Below are 24600 nucleotides of genomic sequence, written 5' to 3' on the forward strand. Positions count from 1 at the left end.
GTGAGGGTAGATATCATAAGATTTATTCATATCATTTTAAACTCCTGTTGCATTTTACTGGTATGATTTCTTTAGATTTTCCTTACTTCCTGTATCAAAGTATAGCTAAGATGGCAGATAAAGTGCAAATGAAATCTCAAGGACATGAAACTTCCCTTTTTCATCATGGTCTAATTAAATTGATTGTTTTACATGAACTTAAAAGGATCAACAGAGAATGGTCTTCATTTTTGTTTTTATCTAGTTTTGGAGGGGAAAATCAAGATACAGGCATTAGCCCTAAGGTTAAAGAAACTCCATCAGTAGAAACCAGCAAGTCTATAATGTCCAGGTCAAAAGATTTGTTAAGATGAAACCTAGAAAGTAGGTGAAAGAGCAAGTGTGCAAAACATCAGTGGTTATTCCCAAGACTCCTAAATCCATAAAGGAAAAGATAGCTGAAGTTTAAAAAAGGACACAAGAGCAGTTAGCTACCAAACCAGTTCAAAGGAGATTGACTAGAAGTCAAATTGCAAAGGAGAAGGGTAAAAAAGCGATCTCGAGAGAAAGTCCAAGATTGAAGGGTAATTTAAATGATATTTTAAAAGCCATTGATATTTCAAAATCCCCTTTGGTGTAGGCAGATGTCATAGAATATGATAAAGGAAAGTCGAAGAAGATGAAATCCTCTAAGAAACTGGAATTTGAGGATGATGTTACAACATTTATGTTCAAGCCCAGAAAGCCCTTAACTAGGCAATCTAAAAAGATACAAGAGTCCAATATTGAGTTAAAGAAAATAGAAGAAGCCTCCGTTGTTCAGGAAGAGTTGATATACTTTTCATCACCAATTCCTGAAGGTGACAAAAACAGAGATTTTTCCACTCAAATAGAAAAATCCAGTTAGGAAGAAATGGAAAGAAAGTTAAGAGCAGCTAATAATGAAATTTCTAGACTAAGGATGAGAGCAAGAAGGCACATTGCTAAAAATATAGATTTCAAAAGGATAAAGGCTCTCTGGGAAGTTGAAAAAGTTTCTAAAATAGAAATAGTCAGTAGTGAAACTCAGTACTTCACTTGGACTGTTCCTGCAACCAAAGAAGCCAGATTTGTAAGGAGGATGAATGCTCAGTTGAGAGCTACTAACAGGAGATTGAAGAGATAGATTGAAGACCTAGAAATACAATTGACAAAATCTGAAGAAAGGCTACAACAATAATGAAAAGGGCAGTAAAGGATATATCTTACAACAATTTTGGTATTAAAAAGAAGGTCATCTATGAAGAAGAACATATTATAAGGTTAAGTTGTTTTGATTTTTGGTGATCATAACAGTCTTTATGAAATTTTGAAAATTCCCAAACTGTAGATTTTTGAAAACAGTGTTAAAAATAGAACATACACAGCAGTTTCGTAGTGCGCTACGAAACTGCTGAAGGTGACCTTTTAGCACTTTATAGATGCATTTTGAAGGTAAGGTTTGATAAATTCCAAGTTTTGATGTTTCTGGCAGACATATGAGGATCATAGATGAAGTTTCAAATGGCAGTGATGTAGAAAGAAAGGTTCCAAGAAGTTTTCCATAAGTGATATAAAAGTTGTGCTATGAAAATAGACTATTTTCGTAGCACAATCATGTTTCATCCTCTTTTCCATATGTTCCAGGTTCCTTTTTTTGCATAGGTGGAAATTGAATTTTTAATGGATTACTAATACATGCCACATATACACCAGCAATACTGCTCGAAGATAAGCACAAAGCATCAAGGGCTTTAAAGAGAGGAACTCTGTCTCCTTGTTTTCATGACAGTTAGGTCATGACTCAGCAGGGTTTGCAACAATACTGGAAACATCATAAAGCTCGAAGACATGAATTAGTAGCTGGTTAAAGAATGTATTTAATTCATAGATAAGGTTGTTGAAAGCATGTTTTAGGAGTTTCATTCCTATTTGTATTAGGACTCTTAAAGACAGCTAGTTGTCAAGTTGTAATTAAGTAGTTTGTTTTATGAATAGATAGGTGTCAATGTTAGGAATTCAAATTATCCTAAACATGGATCATAGAATCCAAGATTGTAAAAATTCTAAATAAAGCATGAGAATCGAATTCCTCAGGGTTGGTAATTTTGTTAGCAAAAGAAAGTTGTGTTATTGTAAGAAACTGTGGTTTTTCAAACTTAATACAAAGATTAGTTTGACTACTCAAGATTCACAAGGGGTTTATGTGTTTGATGTTCTTATGGCCTTTTTCAATTACTTATTTGCAGTGGCATGAGCTTGTGATACTTAGAACTCATTGGAAAATTCTCTAACTTCCTTCACATGCTTGTAAACTTTGTTGATTCACTGTGTTACTATTTTACTTATAAACCTAAACTCCAAGTGCCTTGACTTCCATGTTTTGTTGATCATGTTGTTTTGTTGAAGACTATCTTGACTCCATAGCCCAATAGATGTTTGCTAATCTTTGATTCAATCAGTTATATATTTGTCCATTTTTGTTCCTAGAGTTATCCATATAATCATTAATCAAAAATCTTAAACCTATTGGGAGAACCCTCTCAGATTGAGGAGGCTAAGCCTCAACCAAAAGATTGGTTTGAAAGAGTTACTCAGAGTCTACTTGATCAGCAGCCTATCAGGGTCAGATTTTGTGATAACAAACCCATTAGTCGTCGATGGTATGGATGTAAATGTTCCAACTAAAGACACAATGGGGTACAGGTGCCACGTGAACCAAGAGTGGGTCCAACAGATTCATGATCGAAGGGTTATAGGGAGGAAGAAATCTTGCAATAAAGAAATCCTCTGGTAAGCTTGAATCGTCAGTTGTCCAAATAGATTCTGTGTGAGATCTTGGAGATTGATTTCTCGAAGATGGGGAATCTGGTTCACTGGAGCTCGGTGAATCTTCCACAATGAGTGGAGGAAGTCCTAACAATCATCTAGATTGACAACGAGGGCCGAATGTAGCCATGGTGACTGTTAACTTTTATCAATAAATTTTATCATGATATTTGTTAAAGTCTCAATGATAACACTCGGGTGCCTAAAAAATAAAAAAAATACACTAAGTGAAACAATCAGCAAATGGAGGGAAATTACCCTGTCTAATAAGCACCGATCACTGGAGATGAAACCCAGTATCACAATGAATAATAGAGAGGGATAGCCAAATGTACAGTTACAGTTACTCTAGAGCTTTTCCCGAACCTCAAATCGAGGGGCTAAGTACTCTCATGAAGATGAGGACCCTCCCAAAAGCTGAAGACAGAGTAGGTCCGTCTATGTTAGGTACCAAGGCAGCCTGCCCCAACCACCTTGTGTAAGTCCCTAAAAGTATGACCATTAAGGATACCTCAGATCATAGACACTACCAGAGGGGACATAGTTGTAGATAGTACACTGTGTGGGTAGGATACCTGAGTCCCTAACTCAGCTCCGAAATCCCCAAAGGGATCCCCAATACACAGAATGCCCAAAGGAGTTGTAAGCAAAGGCAGGCTACCTTCACTTACAATCTGATGTTGTCTCATATTTAGCTCCACTTTGATTGGAGTGGTCCAGGTAGTATGAGTGCAGAAGGAATTTTCTCTCTTTTAATGACACTAGTTTCGGTTTCTGATTTTGGGCAGTTTACTCACACTGCCTATTCCAAGATCCTAGCCTGAACTAATGTTTTTTTGCTCTATAAAGAGTTAATAATTGATTTTAGGTAGACTTTATGTTTACTTTTTTAGTGTCTTCATTAGGGGTGTTGACGTATGATATTTGGTGGACTCCAACTCAAAATCATGCAAAAGACAATGCTTGAAAATATTCAATTCGATGAAATAAGTTGTATTCTAAAGTGAGATTCTTTCATACATTCATATTTGTTCCATGCATCCTAGTCATTATAACACATGCATAACCAACAAAAATCTTTCCAATGCTTTCTAAAAACTATTTGAAACCAAAATAAAGTAGATTTTAACCAGCTAAGCAGAAGAATGAATTAAAAAATGTTGATTTTTCTTTTATAAAAACTTTTTAAGAAAGAAAAATAAACTATTTCCTAATGAAAATTTCTTTTAGGACACAGATTTTGCTAACAAAATACAGCTGCAAATCCTTTTTCAGTCCATGAGTAGGTTTCCCATCCCTTTGAGTTTACAGACACAGTTTCATGTCAAAATTTGGGTGACTAACGCTCTGTAGCAAAGGCCACAGAGAGTTACTGGTCTACTAACACACTGTTTGTGCAGACACAGAGCTTTATAAAGCTCTGTTTGCTCTGCTAACCTACGTTAGTGTGGGAAAAGAGTTCAAAATAGGGATTTGGGGATCAGATCCAAGGCTGAATGTATGAGGGAAGAATGCAGCAAGGTCTTGATGGGCCAGAAAAGGAATGCAGAAGTATGGGGAGGTCTAGAAGGAGGAGGAAACTAAGAACTGTCTAGGTGAACCGAGAATTAAATGTATAGTCCCCAGCGGAGTCGACAATTCTGCTATATGATAAAATGCATGGTGTATGGAAAATTGAGATACCCTCAAGAGTCTTCCCATGACCCTTGGAAAACTGTAAAATTATCTGCATCTATCACAAAGTTTACATGCATGTCCATAAACAATAACTAACTATCAAAGCAAGACAGATTCATTACTTCAAGTCTCTGTGTAGATTTGATGGAGAGCACAATGCAGCTAGGTGGAAGTCCTCTGAGCCAGCTCCAAATCAAGTCCTTCACATAAAAGAGACAAGAATAATCACATCATACAACCTTGATAACTAATACATGAATATATAAAGGACATATAGTTACACATAACTAAGCTACTCATGCTAAAAGGTATGGGACAAACAACTAAATGAATGATAGTACCAACACCATGGAGTAGATAGTACAACTACAGTTCTATATTAATGTCAGAAGAGTGATTACAACCATCTGTTGCATCAGCCTTCCCTTACCCTTCCAGCTCCTCTCTCTCTCTCCCTTCTTACCAACTTCTTATGCTTATATTTGAGACTATGCTTGACAATCAAGTAAGCTATCCCTTCAAATGATCTGACCTTTATCACCATAGCCCTAGCTTTGCTTATGTAGTAATTGAGTTAGGGTTTCCAAGTTCCTCCATGAGTCTCTTAAGGTAAAAGAAATGATGTTGCCATGCTTTTGATCTCTTTCCCATTTACCTCCTTCATTAGGATTAGAAATCCCACAAATAGGTCGAACTTTAGATGTTTACTTTCTTTTCTGAGTATATTTAGGAGGGAATATATAGATATTTATGAGTACCTCTAGATTCTCATTAGGATCCACTAACGTTGTCCCCAAACCAACAAGTAGAGTTACTAGGGTCACTAATGCTCCCTTAGGCTTACAGACAAGCTTTATAAAGCATGTTGTCAATGTTTAGCGAGCATTAGTGTGGAAACAAGGCTTGTGATCTTGGTCTTTGCTTCAGCTATCATGTCTTCCCCCTATGAGCTGATGAGGGGGTCATTTTGCTATATAACAAGGTCTTCCTCCTCCTCGTCGGTTACCAAGTTAACGACTTTCCCTTTCTCCTCCATCGTTAACCTGGTGCGCAGTGGGTTTCGATGGGACACACGTATAGGAACCATCGATTGTTTGTCTTTCGTCATCCTCGATGTGGGCGGTGATTTGGGGATTTCCACCACAATCCCTGTGCCTTCAGTGGCATACCCCACAGTCAGGGCCTATGCGGCCTCTTCAGCGGTCATCTCTGCAATTTCCTTAACTTCATGTGACACTGCCATCTTGCTGGTCCATAAATCTTTCAATCGCGTACTCAGGGGCTCAACCAATGCTCGGCATAGGGAAAATAGATCTTGGTTCAGGATACACAGGGCATACAACAGCTCAATTCACAAATGACCAAGTGTTTTTTGCTGGGCAGCGATTTGTAATTTATAGTGCCTTTTGAATTTGAATTCGACTGTTCCCCCCAAATTCGGTTCATTAATGCTCCCTTGGTAGTAGATTTTCACAAATCTTGCCCATAAAGCGCATCTTAAATGCTTTCTGCCCATTCCATTTGGTCTCAAGTTGAGCATCACATTGTGAATAGTGACTCAAATAGTCACTTTCCAGCCAACACTGCAGCAGCGTAGCCCCCTATGCACGGTCGCAGACCTTGTGACACTTTGCTTCTGCGCGTAGCTCCAATATCAAGTAGCTCCCGAGCAGAGTAGTTTATAGTCCCATGTCTCCTTTCAAATACCTGGAGTGATAAGACTGTACTTCCCACAACTATTCAAGTGGTCGCGCCACCTGTATAGGGTTTCATCCAGTCATCCATCACTTTTCCTGGAAAATACCCACCTTTAATTATTACTGGCTGCGTCGTACACTTTATCATCAACATCGTGCCACCATGGTTAATCCGTTTAGTAATATGTGGTCCAATCTAAGGCATCAGGATGATCAATTTGCGACGATAGTCCCCAAATTTGTCAACGTGATCGTGCGCACCCTATTTTATCACCCCGGTCTTCTTACCATGAAAATATTCCTTCATCTTGTCCTCAAGCTTCTTGACTTTCACTTCCACTAGAGCCCTTTTCTTCCTTAATCGCACCCTTTATTTCATAAGTTATTGGAGCCTAAGTCACCCTGTTGGGTTTCTTCGTTAGGTCCCAAGTGTTCTTCTTCGTTCAGTTGCTCTACCCCTTCTTCCAAGGTTCCGCGAACCGTCATATCTACCAGTGCTGCCATGCACAGACTAGGAATTTTATGCTCTATGGGGATTATGGCATTCACTCCATACTCTAGCCTCAGAGGTACCTACGCCGTCAGTTTCTTCCACGTGGTCCTATAAACCCATAGAACCGCTGGTACGCATAGGTCCCAATCAGTCCATTGCGCACTGTGTACCTTGTTCAGCGCTTTGCAAACTTCGTTAAACGCTTCTGCGTGGATAACCTTCTATGCACTTGGTCTTTGCACACTTCATGGTTCGAACTGAAGGGGTCGTTCGTGCCATTGCCTTGCCCACACATTCTTACTGACCGTGTCTCCTAACGCGAAGACTATGTGCATCCACGTAGGTTTCGTACCATATGCATGTACCCATCTAGACAGGTGGCCACGAGGATCGTTTCATCCAGAAATCTTGTCTGTTAATCACATCTAAGGCTTCCCAAATTGTATGTACATCTTTCTCTTGCATTCGCGCCAGTCCCCAAAGATTTCTTGGTGCATACCCCACCACCTCGCGGGCATAGCACGTAGTACCCATTTCAAAGCTTCGAAACATTGTTGTTCTGGTACCTCTCTTTCAAATCTATTCAGGAAGTCATCTACCTCACTTAACCCATCATACATAGGCAGATCCCTTACCTCCGTTGATATGCAATGCAACGATCTCATCATCATGTTACAGTTCAACATGGTTACCTCATGTAATAGGTTCTACCATCATTCTATATCCTCGTCAGAATCCGTGGTGCAGGAGCTTTCGTGCTCCCATGAGATTCATCCATCTGTGGTTGGATTTACCCAATCTTTCTCTAACGCAGTTATCTTGTAGATGCAGTCCAAGTTTTTGTCGCTTTCATAGTCACGCGTTGGCTCTTTGTAACACAATCCTTCTACAAGGTCCAATGGTACAACTACGCATAGAGACATTTTCTCAAAAATCATCTTGCACTTCTTCAGATTTATCACTCCATTCATGTAAGTGGCCCAATCTATCCCTAATAGCACAGGGTAGGGATTTTTATCATCAACAATCTCTATCACTTCAAAATCTGCTAGCGCACTTTCTCCTTCGATATCCACTATGATTCCCTGCAATATTCCCATAGGTAGGATCTTTTGTTGGTTCACCATTCATAGTTAGATAGGAGACCATTGTAGCATAGGCCTTCCCATGCACTCCCATGTCTGCTTCGGTAGAATGTTCACGTCCTATCCTAGATCTAGAATTACTTTCTCCATCTCATTTTCTCCAATCTGCATGGTCAATATCATCTCCCTTATCATCCTCTTCGTGTACTTTCTGAGCTTCCAGACTACATGCGGTTCTCCTGGCACGGTCCCAACACATCTATTTATGAGTTCCTGTAGCCCCTTTACAGCCTTGCTATCGTACAGCAACTTCATGCATGTTTCCAGGAACGTTGTGAGCATCGATGGGTCGATTTCCATCTCCAATCTATCTTTGCTTCCTAAAGTGGAGGCATTAGTGAAGCTCTTCTTGGCTTCCATGAATGTTTCTTTAGCGCGCTCCAAATCAAACTATGGTTCTTTCGTTAGAGCCTTATGAACCCAAGTACTCTCTTCAGGTTGCTTGCCTTTATCATCCCATGTTGTAATTCCACTTCGGAGCACAATATTCACATTAAGGTCTTCCTTGCATGGCTCAGACCTCATCATTTGTAGGTTCTGAGTCGAGGGAGGTTGGAGCACTCCTTTATCACGTAGCCATGCTATTAGTGTGGGAAAATCCTCCATCTCATGATCAAATAATGTACAATACAAGCATGATGGACGCATCAAATTCATACAATCATAGGCATAATTTCCTGGCCCTTCGCAACTGTAACATATTAGCTATCTGTGACCTCTTCTAGGTCCTCCTCCACCTCGGCCTCGTCTCCACCCCTGAAATCTGGTTCGCGCCATCCCTGTGTTCTGGTCAAGGGGCTACGTTTCGGCTTGAACTCTATAGGTAGGAGTCCAATCCATCATCAGCTCATAACTTGTACAAGTGCACTCATCATGTCCCACTGATCTATAGAAATTACAGAACAACTGTTGTGAATTATGTGTGTACTTCTGCAATAAATGGTAGTTATCTATAGCATGTTTTCCTCCTATTTAACAAATCACGCACCACAATGCAGGCACTGCACTAGGTCCTGCTTCTGCCTCTGGTCTCAGTGGCATTGGTCCTCCTCCCTTAAGGTAATTCGTGAACACCAGGAAGTGGTCCTTGTCCTGTCCCTGACCCTTGCACCTTACACACCATACCTCGTCGTGCACTTCTGGGCAAGCTATCCTATCTTGTTTCAGACTATTCATCTCAAGGCACAAGTTTTTCAACTGCGCATGAATATGTTGAACTCCTAGGTTGGGATCCTGTATCAGGGTCTTGTGCAGTCTCATCATGATCTCCAAAGCCTTGGCTTGATTTGTTAGCCTCTATTGTGACAACGCGTTCCTTAGATGTAGCGTTAATGATGCTACAAACCATTTGCAGTGTTGTCCATCCATCAACATCATGTCTGAATTGTGCACTTCAGTCTCTAATCCAACTCCAAAGGGGTCTCACCTAGTATCATTGTGATTTCCTTGAAGCTAATGATCGACTGCGCTTCTAACTTTGGCCTACTAAATTCTTTGTTTAGCACAGTTTGAATATCCATGATCCCCGCATTTGGATTGTTATTGGAATGCTTAATGTACCAGGTCAACGCGTGATCCTGCAAAGTGCTGACCAACATTTCTTTCTTTATATTATCATTCGTAACTCCCTACGCTTCCCATACAGCTTTTATCAAGAACCAAAACTTGTTTGGATCTTCATTTCCTGCTCCCTTGAATACTGGCAACTTTATCGCGGTTGCCATATTGACTCGCGGTGGTGGCGGAGGTGGTATGGGCAAAGATGGGGGTGAAGACGGTGAAATTGACAGTGGTGTGGGTGGGGCTGGTATGCGTAGAATCCTCTGCCTTATCAAATTGATCACACTTCTTGGTCAGACCTTCGCGAGCTCTTCCTCGTCCCCTCATGGAGGTGAAATCAAGGGGCTAGTTTCTAGTTCCGCACTACCTTCATTTTTGTATAGTCTCCCACTTCACGTAGCCCCAAACATCAGTTTATTCGCATAACCCACTTTTCACACAGTAGCATTTTAATCCAAGTGTTCAAAGACTTAACGTACTTACCTCACAATCCTTTGAGGAAAGTGTCGTTCTGCCTCGCTATAGCTAACTGAAGTATCTACTGTGAACTCAGTGATGAATCCTCCTATAATTTGATCGAGCAAGTGATCGACAGCGCGTGTAATCTTATCCTCTGATGCTTCCAATATGTGCACTAATTCTGTGGTCCACACAATAGGTTTATCGATCTTGCACCTTCCTTGACTATCTGCTAGCTTCGCAATCCACTCATATAGATCAATAGGGAAATATGCGAAGAAAATTTCGAAAATTTCGTGTATAAGTAGTAGTCTAACCACTCTTCTTTTGATAGTTGTGGATTCTTGTTTTCCTATGTCGCGAACCCATGAATATTCCTATCCAACCAATATTCAAGTCCTTTCTTAGTTAGATTCCAGTGATACGACATCAGACAGCTCTATGCAGGTCCCGGTCCCAACAACGGAACCATTTGTTGGCTTGTTGGGGCCTGACCCAAGTTTAAATTTAATTAGCCAAACAAATCCCTATACTACTGTCCCTTTTGGCAACAGTCCACGAAGTGTGGACTAAGGTCTCACCTGAAGTGGTATGGGGGGGAGCTGGAACCAAGTTTCTTCACCCTTGAGATGTATGAGAGGTTGATTCAGTCTAGTTGTTAGTCCCTACGTTCAGGTTGCTTCACTCACTTCCCTATCCCTCACGCCCTGATGTATTCACCTTCATGCAGCCCTAATCAAGGACTATGGGGCTTCTGCGCTACCTGCACTATTTACCGGTTAATTATCTTCACGTAAATGGATGCCTTATGTTATATTTATTTGTACAGCACATTCATATAAGTTCGTGAAACAAATAAACAGCAACTTGCCATTCATACCCAATAATACATAAAATAAGAAAAGATACATAGAAATATGGTAAAACTTCTCTTTATTAATTCTTCCCACGATTACAAACTCGACCTGCCCTACGCACTCAGCTGTGGACTACTAGGCCTCTGCACACATAGCTGCAGAGCCTTCTCCTACTTTATGACCCAAAGACACACTTTACACTTTGACTCAATTCCTTAGACTCATCATGCTTATATTCTATTCTTCCATGATCCGTTCTACACTTAAAGCCTCACTCTATTTATACATTCCCATGGTCTGCGGACCATGGGTGGATCTTTCAAGCTAACATTATATTACAAAACCAAGGGTGGACAACCCTGTGACTCTATTATGACTTCACGCTTCGCACCCAAAAATCGCGGAGTCTTTACCATGGACTTGGTAAAAACTTGGGCTTTAAGCCCCAAAACATGCCTTGGAGGGATTCCACACCCAACAAGTAGCAACACAAAGGTGTTGAAGCAACATAGAGGTATTGTAGTGACACAGAGGAGTTGTAGGATTGACTCTTCAATTATTCACCAATGCATCTAGGGGTAACTATTATGAGTGTATCTATAGTATTTCTCATGCTTTCCTTGTTGTGCCAAGAGGTGATCTACATCCCGGTATGGGGGATATTTTGAGGCACAACGAAAGTTTGTCAACATTTTTTAAATGTCAAAAAAACTATATATACAAAAAAAAAACAAAATTAAATATCAGCTTCATATGTTTTAGTTAATATTCAAATTAAAATATATATATAAATGTAAAGTGTAAAATGTAAGGCATAGATCTACCAATTTGATTAGAATAAATTGGTCTATCTATAATGTAAATTTAACATACTATTGTTTCCTTAATAGCTTATTTCTTTATATATAATTGTTGGTATAATAATAAATAATATGGATTATTAGTATTACAATATATTATTATTATAATCATCTCCATTATAAGTATTATTATATTAGACCTTATATTATTTATTATGTAGAATGATAATTCTTGATCATATGGAGAGAGATGGGGGGAGGAGAACAAATACATAGAAATATATAGGTGGAGAAAGAGAGTGAGTGACAAGGGAGATATGGAGAGGGAGGCGGGGAGAGATGAGAGAAGGAGGGAAGAGAGAGAGAAGGAGAGGATAGGGGGGGGAGACATAGAGATGGAGGGGCAAGTGAGTGAGAGAGAGATAATATGAGAGGGAGGGAGATAGCTACAGAGTTGGAGGAAATATAGAGAGTGAGAGTGATGTGGGGGATAGACAAAGAGAGGTGGGAAAGAAAAGGAGAGAGAAGAAGAGAGAGATAGAGAGAGATATGGAGTTGAAGGGGGGAGAGAGAGAGGGAAGAAGAAAGACATAGAGAGAGAAAGGTGGAGAGAGAGCAATGGAGAGTGGGGAGTGGGAGGGAAGAGAGAGAGAAGGAGAGAGAGAGGGAGCGAAGGGGAAGAAATAAATGGAGAGGAAAAGGGAGGGGGAGAGGGTATGTTTTAGGGTTGAGGTAGAGATACAAATAAGGGGCGAGAGAGGGAAGAAGAGAGAGACAAAGAGAGAGAGGGAGGGAGAGATAGATAGATATGGAGAGAAAAAGTGTGTGTGTTTTGGGGGCTAAGATAGAGAGACAAATAAAGAGATATGAAGGTAGATCTAATATATATTTTTGGGATAGATGGAGAGATATAGAGGAAGGGGGAGAGAAAGGAGAGAGGGAGAGAGATAGACAAAAAGATGGAGGGGGGAGGGAGGGAAGGAGAAAGTGACATATAGAGACAAATATAAATATTATATAGTATTATAAAATATTAAACATTCTTAACGATACTTGAATAGTAAGTAATGATTTTGAAAAAGCTATAATAGGTTAGATTTATAAAGCTATGCATATTTTGGTTTTTCACTGAAATAGATGCATTGATTTCAGTATAGATGTTGATTCCTAATCCTGTTTGATTGATTTCACTGGATGCAATGATTTCAATGTAGTTGTTGATTTCTAATCTTACACTAGATGGATTGGTTTCAATTTGAATATTCATTTCTAATCCTATTTGATTTCTTGCACTAGATGCATTGATTTAAGTGTACATGTTGATTTATAATCCTATTTGATTGCTTGCACTAGATGCATTGATTTCAATGTAGATTTTGATTTATGATTTGATGTAACTAGATGTATGATGTACATTAATTTCAAGTAATTAGATTAATAGTATGTATTAGTTTTAATGTAAGCACACAAAAATTATGGACAAAGTGTTTTTATTTTTTGTGTTACAGTAATTCAACCATAAATACAATACTTGAATTTTCATTTTAAATAAAATCTTCACATACCTGGAATATTTTCTTCTTGAAATAGTAAACTATTTGTAATTGAATACATTAATATTATTCCCATTTTCCATCATTCAACATTTTTAGTTACTTTTCATTCAAACAAGGTAATAGAAAACAACTACCATTGAAACTTACTTGAGGTTTAACACTCCATAAGTCACAATAATTGACTTTGGAGAAAACTACTATTACTTTTGGAGAGCAAGAGAGATAAGGTATGGAATTTACTACAATAGCTCAAGTTAAAGATTTTAATGGTCTACAATTTCAATTTCCCTTTTCATATGATCAATATGAAAAAATGGAAAAACTAATAGGTGTGACAATACGAACAATAGAATAAAATAGTTTTATATTGATCACAATGAATACTATTTGTAATTGAATACATTCTTATTATTCACATTTTCTATCATTCAACACTGTTGCATTGTCACTTTGCATTCAAAATTTTTATTTCATCATTTTTCATAATTCAAGTCATTAACAGTCTATATAACCTCAACAAACTGAGGTGACTAATCAAATTTAAAATTAAAATGGGAAGATTAACCTTAAACATATTTAAAATATTTAAAATGAATACTTATATATTCAACAATTTTGTGTGAATGTGCATGACTTAATCCAATCTAGATCCATCTTAACCTAGGATCTATCAAGCACCAAGAGGGATCAAATATCTTGAGGTGCAAACCTTTGCTCAAGTTTTGTACTAAAAAAATGGGTTTGCACCTCGGGAGATTTGAGCCCTCTCAATGCTTGATAGATCCGAGGTTAAGATGGATCTAGGTTGGTTAGCATAAAAAGGTGGATAAGAATGAATAACTAAAATGAACATAATCAAAGAAATATTATACCTTGGTAAAAAATTTGTTGTTAGGGAAAAAATGGATTATAATATGGCATATGTGTGGTAAAAAGGAATAAAAAAGGTGGTGAATTAATCCCAAAAGGGTGTCAATTATTAAGTGTGGCACCCCTTTCATTATACCAATTTTTCCAATGTAATTAAGAACATGTAATTTTGTGGTGCGAGCATTGATGCTATGATCTCAAACTCTATTATATGATGTAATGCTTATTTTTATTAATAAAATGCTAGAGCTAAAGAAATGGGACAACCACCAGATTATGATGCCTTGGGGAGGGGGAAAGCTTTACATAAGAGGAAAAATATACCTGGGATGAATATTTTGCTTTGATGTGATGGTTATTCTTCCCAAGAAGATGAAGGGTTGGGATGATGAAGGGTCAAGGAGTGATTATAAAAATAAGAGGGAGGAGAAATCAAGGGATTCTTATAGGATTCTTGGTTCTTAAGATTTTATTTTATCTCTCTTATATTACTCTCTCATGCATCTCTCTCTCACTTAAAAAATTTGATTTGGAAAAGCTATTGGTGGTAGAATCATTAGAGGTTCATACCTTATGATTGGTTATAATTTTTAGTGAAAACATATGTGATAGAAAATGAATGTGTCATAATGCTTTTTCTTTGGACTAGATGGATCGAAAGACTGGGAATGGTCCTAGTTATGTGTGGCACTGTTATGAAACTAGCTCAAGAAAAGATAGAAAAGAAAGATCAATGCCTTAGAATTCAGCCTCTTCGAGGGGGCAACCTCCTTTACATTACATAAATGAACAATTCTTGGATGATACAAATGACAAAACCTCCTTTCTATATATAGGAGTCTAAGGAGTCACAATATAATCCAGCCGACCTAACAATAATAATATAAAGCCACAAAAATAACAATAGAGGGATTCTATGGGGCACAGAAATAACAATATGGGGGTAATAGGGGCACAACAATATAAATAAGGGGTATAACTACAATAGTAATGGGGTAATCACTAGTATTATAGGGACCCAACATGCCCCTCTCCTTCAAAAAAGTGTTGTCCTCAACGCTTGAGTAGTTCTGGATACTTCTGCATAAAATTCTCATCCTCCCATGTGGAATCTTCAGCGGATAAGTTCTTCCACTTGATAAGATACTCTGAAATTGATCGATTTCGTAGCTGTCGAGTTCTTGTTTCTGTGACTGCTTCCGGTTCCAATATAATTTTTCCTTCCTCGTCAAGTTCTGGCAATATTGTTTGAACTGGGAGCTTGTCGCCTATAACCTTCTTTAAACATGAAACATGGAAAACTGGGTGCAATCGAGAAGCTGCAGGAAGCTCCAATTTGTATGCCATAGTACCAATCTTTTCCAACACCTTGTACGGACCATAATACTTTGGTGATAATTTATTATCCTTCTTAGCTTGCTTTAGGGACATTTGCTTATATGGTTGTAGCCGTAGGAATACCCAATCACCTACATCAAAACTTCTTTCACTGCGATGTTGATCTGCCTGTTGTTTCATTCTATTTTGTGCCAACACGAGGTTATCCTTTAAGAGTTGGAGGACTTGTTGTTGATGTTCGATGTGATGTTCCACTGCCTGAACCTTAGAATTTTCTCTTAAATATGATGTGATGGATGGTGGTTGATACCCATAAAGTGCCATAAATGGGGTCATTTTTGTTGCTGTATGGAAGGAAGTGTTATACCACCATTCAGCCAGAGGCAACCATTTGACCCATTGTGTCTGTTTATCAGATACAAAGCAACGAAGATATCCTTCCAAACATTTGTTTACTATCTCAGTTTGCCCATCAGATTGAGGATGATAAGATGAGCTATGAGCTAACTGAGTACCAAGACAAGAAAATAATTCTGTCCAAAAATTTCCAGTGAAAATGGGATCTCTGTCACTTACAATAATCTTTGGGTTTCCATGTAGCTTTTGAACTGTTTCCATAAATGCAGTAGAAACTGTACTGGCTTTAAATGGATGTGATAATGCACAAAAGTGTGCATACTTGGTAAGTCTGTCAACTACCACCATGATGACACTCTTTCCCTCAGACTTGGGTAAACCTGTGATAAAATCCATTGAAACCTCCTCCCAACGTTGGCTTGGAATGGATAAAGGTTGTAATAGACCCGGTGTCTTAATTGTTTCAACTTTATTTTGTTGGCAAACCAAACATTCCGCCACAAACTTTTGAATATCTGATTTAAGGCCATCCCAAAAAAATTCCTTCTTAACCCTGTGGTAAGTTTTTAAAAATCCTGAGTGCCCTCCTAAGGGAGAAGTGTGCAATTCCATAAGAATCTTTTGTTTTAGCTGGGAATTCTTACAGAGGTATAAGCGATCTTTGTACCATAACGAATCATTTTTCCAGCTAAATGTATCAGAAGTACTGGAATCTTGTTGTAGCTTTCGAATAAGTGCCCACACTTCTTCGTCATTCTTCCATTCCTCCTTTGCTTCGTTTATCCAATCTGGTTGGATAATAGAAATGGCACACAACAATGCTTCCACATCCTCATCCTTTCTTGAGAGTGCATCTGCCACCACATTTTGCTTCCCTTTTTTGTAGATGATTTCAAAGTCATAACCCAACATCTTTGTGACCCACTTTTGTTGCTCTTCAGAGGATAATCTTTGTTCTAAAAAGTATTTAAGGCTATCATGATCCGTTTTTACCTTGAAGTGTCTTCCCATTAGGTAGGGTCGCCATTTCTTAAGTGCATGGAGTATTGCCAACATTTCCTTCTCATAAATAGCTTTGCTTAAAAACTTTCCCTTGATTGGACGACTTTCAAAAGCAATGGGTCTTTCATCTTGCATTAGAACAACACCAATTCCATTTCCTGAAGCATCACATTCCACAATAAAGGTTTTTGTGAAGTCCGGTGTAGCTAAGACCGGTGCTTGGCACATTGCCTCTTTAAGATGTTCAAAGGCCTTTGTTGCTTCCGGAGTCCATGAAAATGAATCTTTCTTCAATAATGTTGTTAGAGGTGCTGCTATTCTCCCATAATTCTTAACAAACTTGCGATAATACCCTGTCAACCCAAGAAATCCTCGCAGATGCTTTATGGATGTGGGGATTTTCCATTCCTTAATGGCTTTAATTTTGCTAGGGTCTACCTTAACTCCTTCATGAGATACAATATGACCCAAATATTCCACCTCCTGGACTCCAAAGAAACATTTGGATCTTTTTGCATATAATTGTTTCTCCTCCAATAGTTGTAGCACCTTGTCAACATGTTCAACATGATCCTTCCAAGACTTGCTGTAGATTAGTATATCATCAAAAAATACTAACACAAATTTTCTAAGGAATGGTTTGAAAATTGAATTCATCAAACCTTGAAATGTTGAAGGTGCATTGGTAAGGCCAAAAGGCATGACCAAAAATTCATAATGACCCTCATGAGTTCTAAATGTCGTTTTCGGAATGTCTTCAATCTTCATTCTGATTTGATGATATCCCGAACGAAGATCCAACTTGGTGAAGTAAATTGATCCATGCAATTCATCCAGTAATTCATCAATGACAGGAATGGGGAACTTATCTTTAATAGTGAGCTTGTTGAGCTCCCTATAATCTGGACACATGCGCCATGATCCATCCTTCTTGTGCACCAATACTACTGGAGCTGAGAAAGAACTTTGACTCGGTTGAATTATACCAGCCTCTAGCATTTCTGCAACCATACGTTCAATTTCACTTTTTTGGACATAGGGATATCTGTACGGCCTGATGTTTGGAGGAACACTTCCTGGAATCAGATGAATAGCATGATCATGATCACGCATAGGTGGGAGACCTTTGGGAGTCTCAAATACCTTGGAATGATTGTCCAGGACTTTTTGGAGATCTGGAGAAATAGATGATTCCAATGTGGAAACATCTAGCGAACATAATTGTGCAATTACACCTCTTTGCTCCTTTTTTAGAAGCTTTGTCATGCCATTAGAGCTGATTATCTTTCCTGGTTTCCCTGCAATACCCCTTAATTCAACTTCCTTTCCTTCCACAGAAAATTTCATGAAAAGTTCTTGAAAATTAAAAGCTATTGTACCCAAGGATTGTAGCCATTGGACTCCTAGTACAACATCAGCACCTCCCATTGGAATGGAAAGCATTGGGCTAGTCAATACATATTCTCCCATGGATAGCTTGATATTATGGCACTTTCCAGAACAATTTATTGTTCCTCCATTTGCAATCATCACTTGACACTCTGGTGCTGGATATAGGAAGCAATTCAATTCTTTTGCTACCCTACAATGAATAAAATTGTGGGTGCTTCCTGAATCAATCAACACTATTACCTTTTTCTTCTTGATTTGTCCTTCTATCTTGATGGTTTGAGGAGTGGTAATTCCCGCCAATGCATTACAAGATATGGTCGGATTTATTTGTTCTTCATCTAGGCTTTGTTCCTGGAATATATCCTCTTCTTTTGACCTTTCTTGCTCCTTTTCTTCTTCCTCTTCACAATCTATGTAGAATAATTTCTTCTCAGCACACTTATGACCTTTTGTGTATTTGCTATCACAATTGTAACAAAGCCCTTTTGCTCTTTTTTCTTCCAATTGTTGTGGTGTCAACCTTGTAGGTTGTGGAAGACTATGGGCAACAACACTTCCGTCTTTATAGTTGTGAGTGGTATGCTTCCTAGTTGCCATAATTTTGCTTTCCATTTTTCTTGCTAACCTGAATGCCTTCTCTAATGAATCAGGTTCCCAAAGGCGCACATCATGTTGGATATTATCCTTTAAAGACCCTATGAACACATCAATCCTATGCTCCTCTGGAATATCTTTTACCCTTATGTTCAATTTTTGGAACTCCTCAATGTGCTCCATTATTGAACCCTTTTGTTTGAGACTTATCAATTGGCTAAAAAAAGTGTTGCTTTTTGTATCCTCATAATGTGCTATCAATTCTTCCGTAAAAATTGCCCAAGTGATAAATTGTTTACGAGAACAAAGCCATTGATACCATACAAACTGATTTGGTTCCAAATATAAAGTTGCCATACGTACCTTTTGTGTGTTTTGCACATTATTGAGATCGAAGAATTGCTCCATCTGTAATATCCATGTGGCGGGATCCTTGCCATCAAACTTCCTCATATCGATTTTTGGAACATGGTGAGTCTTCGATCCAACATTAGAGTCTATGGAATCATGATTAACATTTCTTTTGTTCTCATCATGAGTTTCCTTTAGTACTCTTTCACCCTTAGTGACTATTTCTTGTAGCAACTTATCCATCTTATCATCCATGCCATCAATTTTAGCGTCCATGCCATTCACCTTAGCTTCCATGCCATCCATCTTAGCTTCTACACCTTTCTTTAAACCATCCATCTTAGCTTCTACATCTTTCCTTAAACCATCCATTTTAGATTCTGTTGCTTTTTGTGCAAGTGACATTTGTTGCACTTGTTCTTGTAATTTTGATATATCATATAGCATTTCTTCTTCTTCTTCATGAGTCATGCTAGAGCTTTCAGGTTCCTTACTAGGTGTTTGCATTTTCTTTCCTCGGGGCATCAGTTACCGATAATAATTCTCTACTATGCCCTTTGAATTCCTTCAAAATAAATTTTCAAACCAAGCTTAAGCAAAAATTAAAGAAAATCTACACACCTTTTTTCACTTTGTAGGAGCTCGATATTGCCTCTGATGTATCTCTGTACTTTCTGATCATCTAGTTCTAAATTTGTGACCTGTAGTAGCCCTCTGTGTCCTCTTTCCAATGCCACAAGTCTGACCCAAATTGGATTCTCCAAGGAAGAGTTATGCGAAATCTCCCACAGTGACTTGATTATAGACTAGTTCAGTAGAGTGAACTTGTACGACGTGCCACATGTCACTGTTTCAACCTTTGACTTTGAAAAATATATAAAAGAAAACTACAGTCCGTCCTCTTTCTTTAACTTCTTACGAAATTTCAATCCGATGCTCAGAAAGAAAGTTATGACGATTTTCCCCAGGTCACCTGTTTTGAGTGTAATTCAGGAGTCTGCAAAAAGACCAACTTCCTCAGATCATATCTCCGAAAATATCGCGCGAAAAACTCTGAAATTCGGACCCAAGGTTCAGCGCAATTTCTTCTCAAATGGGTTTTTTTTGCAACTTCTGAAACGTTACAAAAAAAAGTTATAGCGAAAATGCCACGATGACCTGTTTGGAGCAGCGAAACCCTAGAATCCAAAGCTCTGATACCAAATGTTATGAAACCAGCTCAAGAAAAGATAGAAAAGAAAGATCAACGCCTTAGAATTCAGCCTCTTCGAGGGGGCAACCTCCTTTACATTACATAAATGAACAATTCTTGGATGATACAAATGACAAAACCTCCTTTCTATATATAAGAGTCTAAGGAGTCACAATATAATCCAGCCGACCTAACAATAATAATATAAAGCCACAAAAATAATAATAGAGGGATTCTATGGGGCACAGAAATAAAAATATGTGGGTAATAGGGGCACAACAATATAAATAAGGGGTATAACTACAATAGTAATGGGGTAATCACTAGTATTATAGGGACCCAACAGGAACATACAACATTGAAGATAACAGGGAAAGGTATTGTGGATATCAGAGAAGGAATCCCTTGTGATGTGAATAATTGCACGTTATTTTTGTGAATGTGAGCCCCATCAAAGATGGAAAGGTTGATCACTAGGTTTTCCTATGTGTGTGTGAAGGAGAAACGACTTCACTTTTAGTGTTAAAACCTGGTCTAAATTTGAGGGTGTGAAATACACATGAGTTAAGTTCTCCTCAAGGCATAAATATCTTCCACAAGGGTGGCCAACCATGATTGAACCTATGTTGGAGTGGAACTTTGCTCACCCTACTTCAATTTCTAGTATTTTTTGGTTGCAATATATAATGTTTTTTTTCTTAATGATATTTATTGCACATGCAGCATTATTTAATTTATCTTTTTAGCAAGTTTATATGTAAATGCATTTATCCTTTATAAAATTCATCATGGTTGTAGATATTATACTATTTTAATGTAGATTTTATTATGTATTAAATTTTGTAATAACACTAGTTTAGGAAGATAGTATTCGTAAATACATTTTTAAACAATTCATATTGGAGTTTATTCTATAACTTTTCTTCTACTAGGTTCCAAAAGGTAAAACATGGACCATAGTAAGGGGAAATCTTGGTGATCATCTTATTCAAATTTTATACCTTGGATCATGATGTTTTAGGAGATATGATCAGAGGAAGTCAAGCTTTATGGATGCTCCTAAAGTCATGCATCAAATAGGTCATGTTGGAATTTCTACTATACATTTTGTTTCGGGAGGTTCCAGAAGCTGAAACTTTGACCATAGTGAGGGGAAATCCTTATGATCATATGATCTAAATTTTAGATCTTGGGTCAAAAATTTTAGGATATATGATCAAATGAAGTCGAGCTTCTTGGATGGTCCTAAAATCATGCATAAAAAAGGACTTGTTGGAATTTTTGTTATAACTTTTCATTTGGGAGGTTTCAAAGGCTTAAACTTGGACCATAATGAGGGGAAATCCCACTAATCCTTTAGTTCTATTTCCAAAGCTTGGAATTATATAATTTAGGATATATGCTCTGAGGAAGTTGCTATATTAGTTTTGCATGCAATGTGTTTGAAGAAATGCCTAATTGGTTTAATGATTCATTGCATACAAACTCTTTGATGAAATTCCCCAATGAAAATGTTGTTTTATGAATGGGGATAATATTATTGTATGTTATCATTGTTGCATGATAGTAATTTTTTATCTGATCTATGTTTATATGCATTCAAATCATTTGAATAAATGTGTTAAAGATGTTTTATAATTACAATTTTCATGCAAACTATTTGATAAAATCCTTGAAAGACAAAAACTCAAAATTGGCATGATTGAGTGGTTTATTTCAATTAACATGCTACAATTGGAATCAAATAAAATGGTTCTTATTTGATTTCATACACAATGTTTGAAAAAATATCTACAAGAAAAATATTACTTAATTGGTTGTAGACAAAGTGTTTGAAGAAATGCTTACATGTAAAGTGTTTAATAAAATGCATGAGATATGAAACTTAAGTTTTTGGAAAGTGTGATTAGAATAAATTTAGTAGGGGTATGTGACAAAGTGGTATCAGAGAATGGTTCAACATTGGACTTGGATGGGATCAAGAACATATGAAATGGGAGCTCTAATACTACTTGGCAAAGTAGTATCGGAGTTAAGGTTCAATATTGAGCCTGGATGGGCTCAAGTATAGGAATGAGTTCAAGTTTTAAATTAATATCAATGTGTGCATGTGTACTTATGCGAAATTATTTTTTTGTATATATGAGTACATTTATGTTGCTGAATACGAAGTTGAGTTTTATGTAAAAAGATAAACATGTAGGATGCTGACTAGATTCCCTAGAGTAGCCCCACAAAATTGCAAAAGTTTACGGTCGAGTGATGTAGCCATAACTATGAGGGGGAATATCCTAAATTACCTCTTTCTAGTTTTAATATTATTATTTAATGTTTTGAGAAGTTGTCATATGATGATGCATATCACATAGGAATGATAAAAAATGAAAGAGATGAAATAGTTCAAAGGCATGTGTCCCTTGAATATATATTAAATAAATATATGCTAGATGCATGAAGATATGCTAGGTGCATACAGTAATGGATGTGCATGTCTATAGAATTGGATTATTATATTGTCATAGTATGATTCATATGACTAATAATGTTTAATGGTGAACATGTAACAAGGAACAAGTTGACAACATGGCTTGGAATCCAATGGATGCGTTTCATGTTTCCTTGTGGAATCAAGGCTGTGGAATATAAGGTGTTGATGAGACAATGGAACAAGTGGCACCTATGCATGTTGCAATAATGTTGTGAGTGAACTTCTCCTTGGGTTACCTTGTGGAAGGTTGGAGACCTGGAGGGAGGAGTGTAGGGACAAGTATTTGTGTCTGGGGCCTAGAGAGTACATAAATCACCTAAATCAAATTAAACTCCTATAATCCATAGAGATCTGAACAATCCTCTACGAACCCTAGTTAGAGACCTCGGGAGGATATTTTCACTACTCAAGGGAATGTTGTGATTAGACAAGGGGTGCACTACCTTGGTTTGAGCGGGATGATGTAGGGATGTGAGACTGTTGGTTGGAGACTGCTGGGGTTGGTACCTTGACCTTGCTTTTGTTCAATATTGGCTATGTATTATACTTAGCTCTTAATAAGCCAATGTCATTATGGAGCCATGACCTAGCTTGAGAATGAACCATTATTGAACAAAACATGAGTAACATAGCCTATGGATAAGAGAAAATAAGAGGTTTTCTACCATTCAATGGTTTTCTCTAGATAAGTGTTCTAAGAATTATTAATTATGACTCTTGAATTTTATGCACACTTAAAGCATTGTTTGAATACCTGATTAAGTGCATGATATGAGTATATGCTTCTGAGATTGTAAGAAGGAATGGTCATGTTTTAATATAATTGTATTGATATAATATTTGTTGACACAATTGATATGCACAGGAGTGTAATGGGGAGGGACCCCTTGCAGCTATTACAACAAAGAAATTTGGATTGTGAGCCTTCTAAGAATTTGAGAAAAAATATTTCTTTATTTAATAAAATTTCTATACTTATTCATGTAATGAAACTCATACTGAACTTCACAAATTTCTTTGTAGATTTGAATTAGAGGGTTAATGTTGATAAAGAATCGGTCAAGGAGGGATTCACTAGGTCAGTATGAATTAGATTGATAATGAAGTTTCGCTTAAGAAGGGAGTTTCTCTTAACTGAAAAATTCTGCTTAGCTGATATATTTTATTTACGAAGATAATATGAATGCATGATGTTGAAAATTGGCAACAAGAAATTGCTAAAACTAGAAGTGCTAAAAATAGCAGTTTGGGCATCAATGCTAGATTGGGAAACATGGAATGAAAAATGGAAGTGCTAAAATTAGAAGTTCTATTTTTAGCAGTGCAGTGTGGATTCCTATTTTAGTCAGTCCCTAGACTAGAAATAGGAATTAAAATTCAAATTTGGTCTTACCAACAGTTTGAATATTGATTAATTAATTCAGTTTGAGTTAATTAGTTAAGGAAAATCAAACTTGAAGTCTTTGTGAGAACATGCAATAATTTCTCCACTGATTGGGGAATGTGTCCTTGATTTACTCCACTGATTGAGGAATTAAGGATGAGTTCTATATTGAGAGGATCAGTTAACTTAGTTTAACCTAGTCAAGTCCAGTTAGATTAATTTAACAAGTTGTTAAATTAATGAGAATCAGTTTGTTGATGCTTGCATGCATGTGACAACTGGTATTTTCAGATAACTGAGTATTCACTCATGGATAACTGATGCATGACAGTTCAAACAGAGACCCTTGAGATAAAATGAGGGACAATGTACTATCAGTTGCTAGGATATTCCTAGTGAATATTCCTTTCATGAGGAAGGAATATTATTCCTTCTAGTACTACATAGTTGGACCTGAGTTGACAACAGGTATGATTTGGCCAATTCACACATGTTATGTAATTGGACCCCAATCAAAACTGCACAAGGAAATAGGGGCTTGGAGGACTTGTGGAGCCTATAT

Source organism: Pinus tabuliformis, chromosome J (genome assembly GCF_031772625.1).
Source record: "Pinus tabuliformis cultivar Carrire ecotype Pingquan chromosome J, CPIR1, whole genome shotgun sequence".
In the NCBI taxonomy this organism is placed as follows: Eukaryota; Viridiplantae; Streptophyta; class Pinopsida; order Pinales; family Pinaceae; genus Pinus; species Pinus tabuliformis.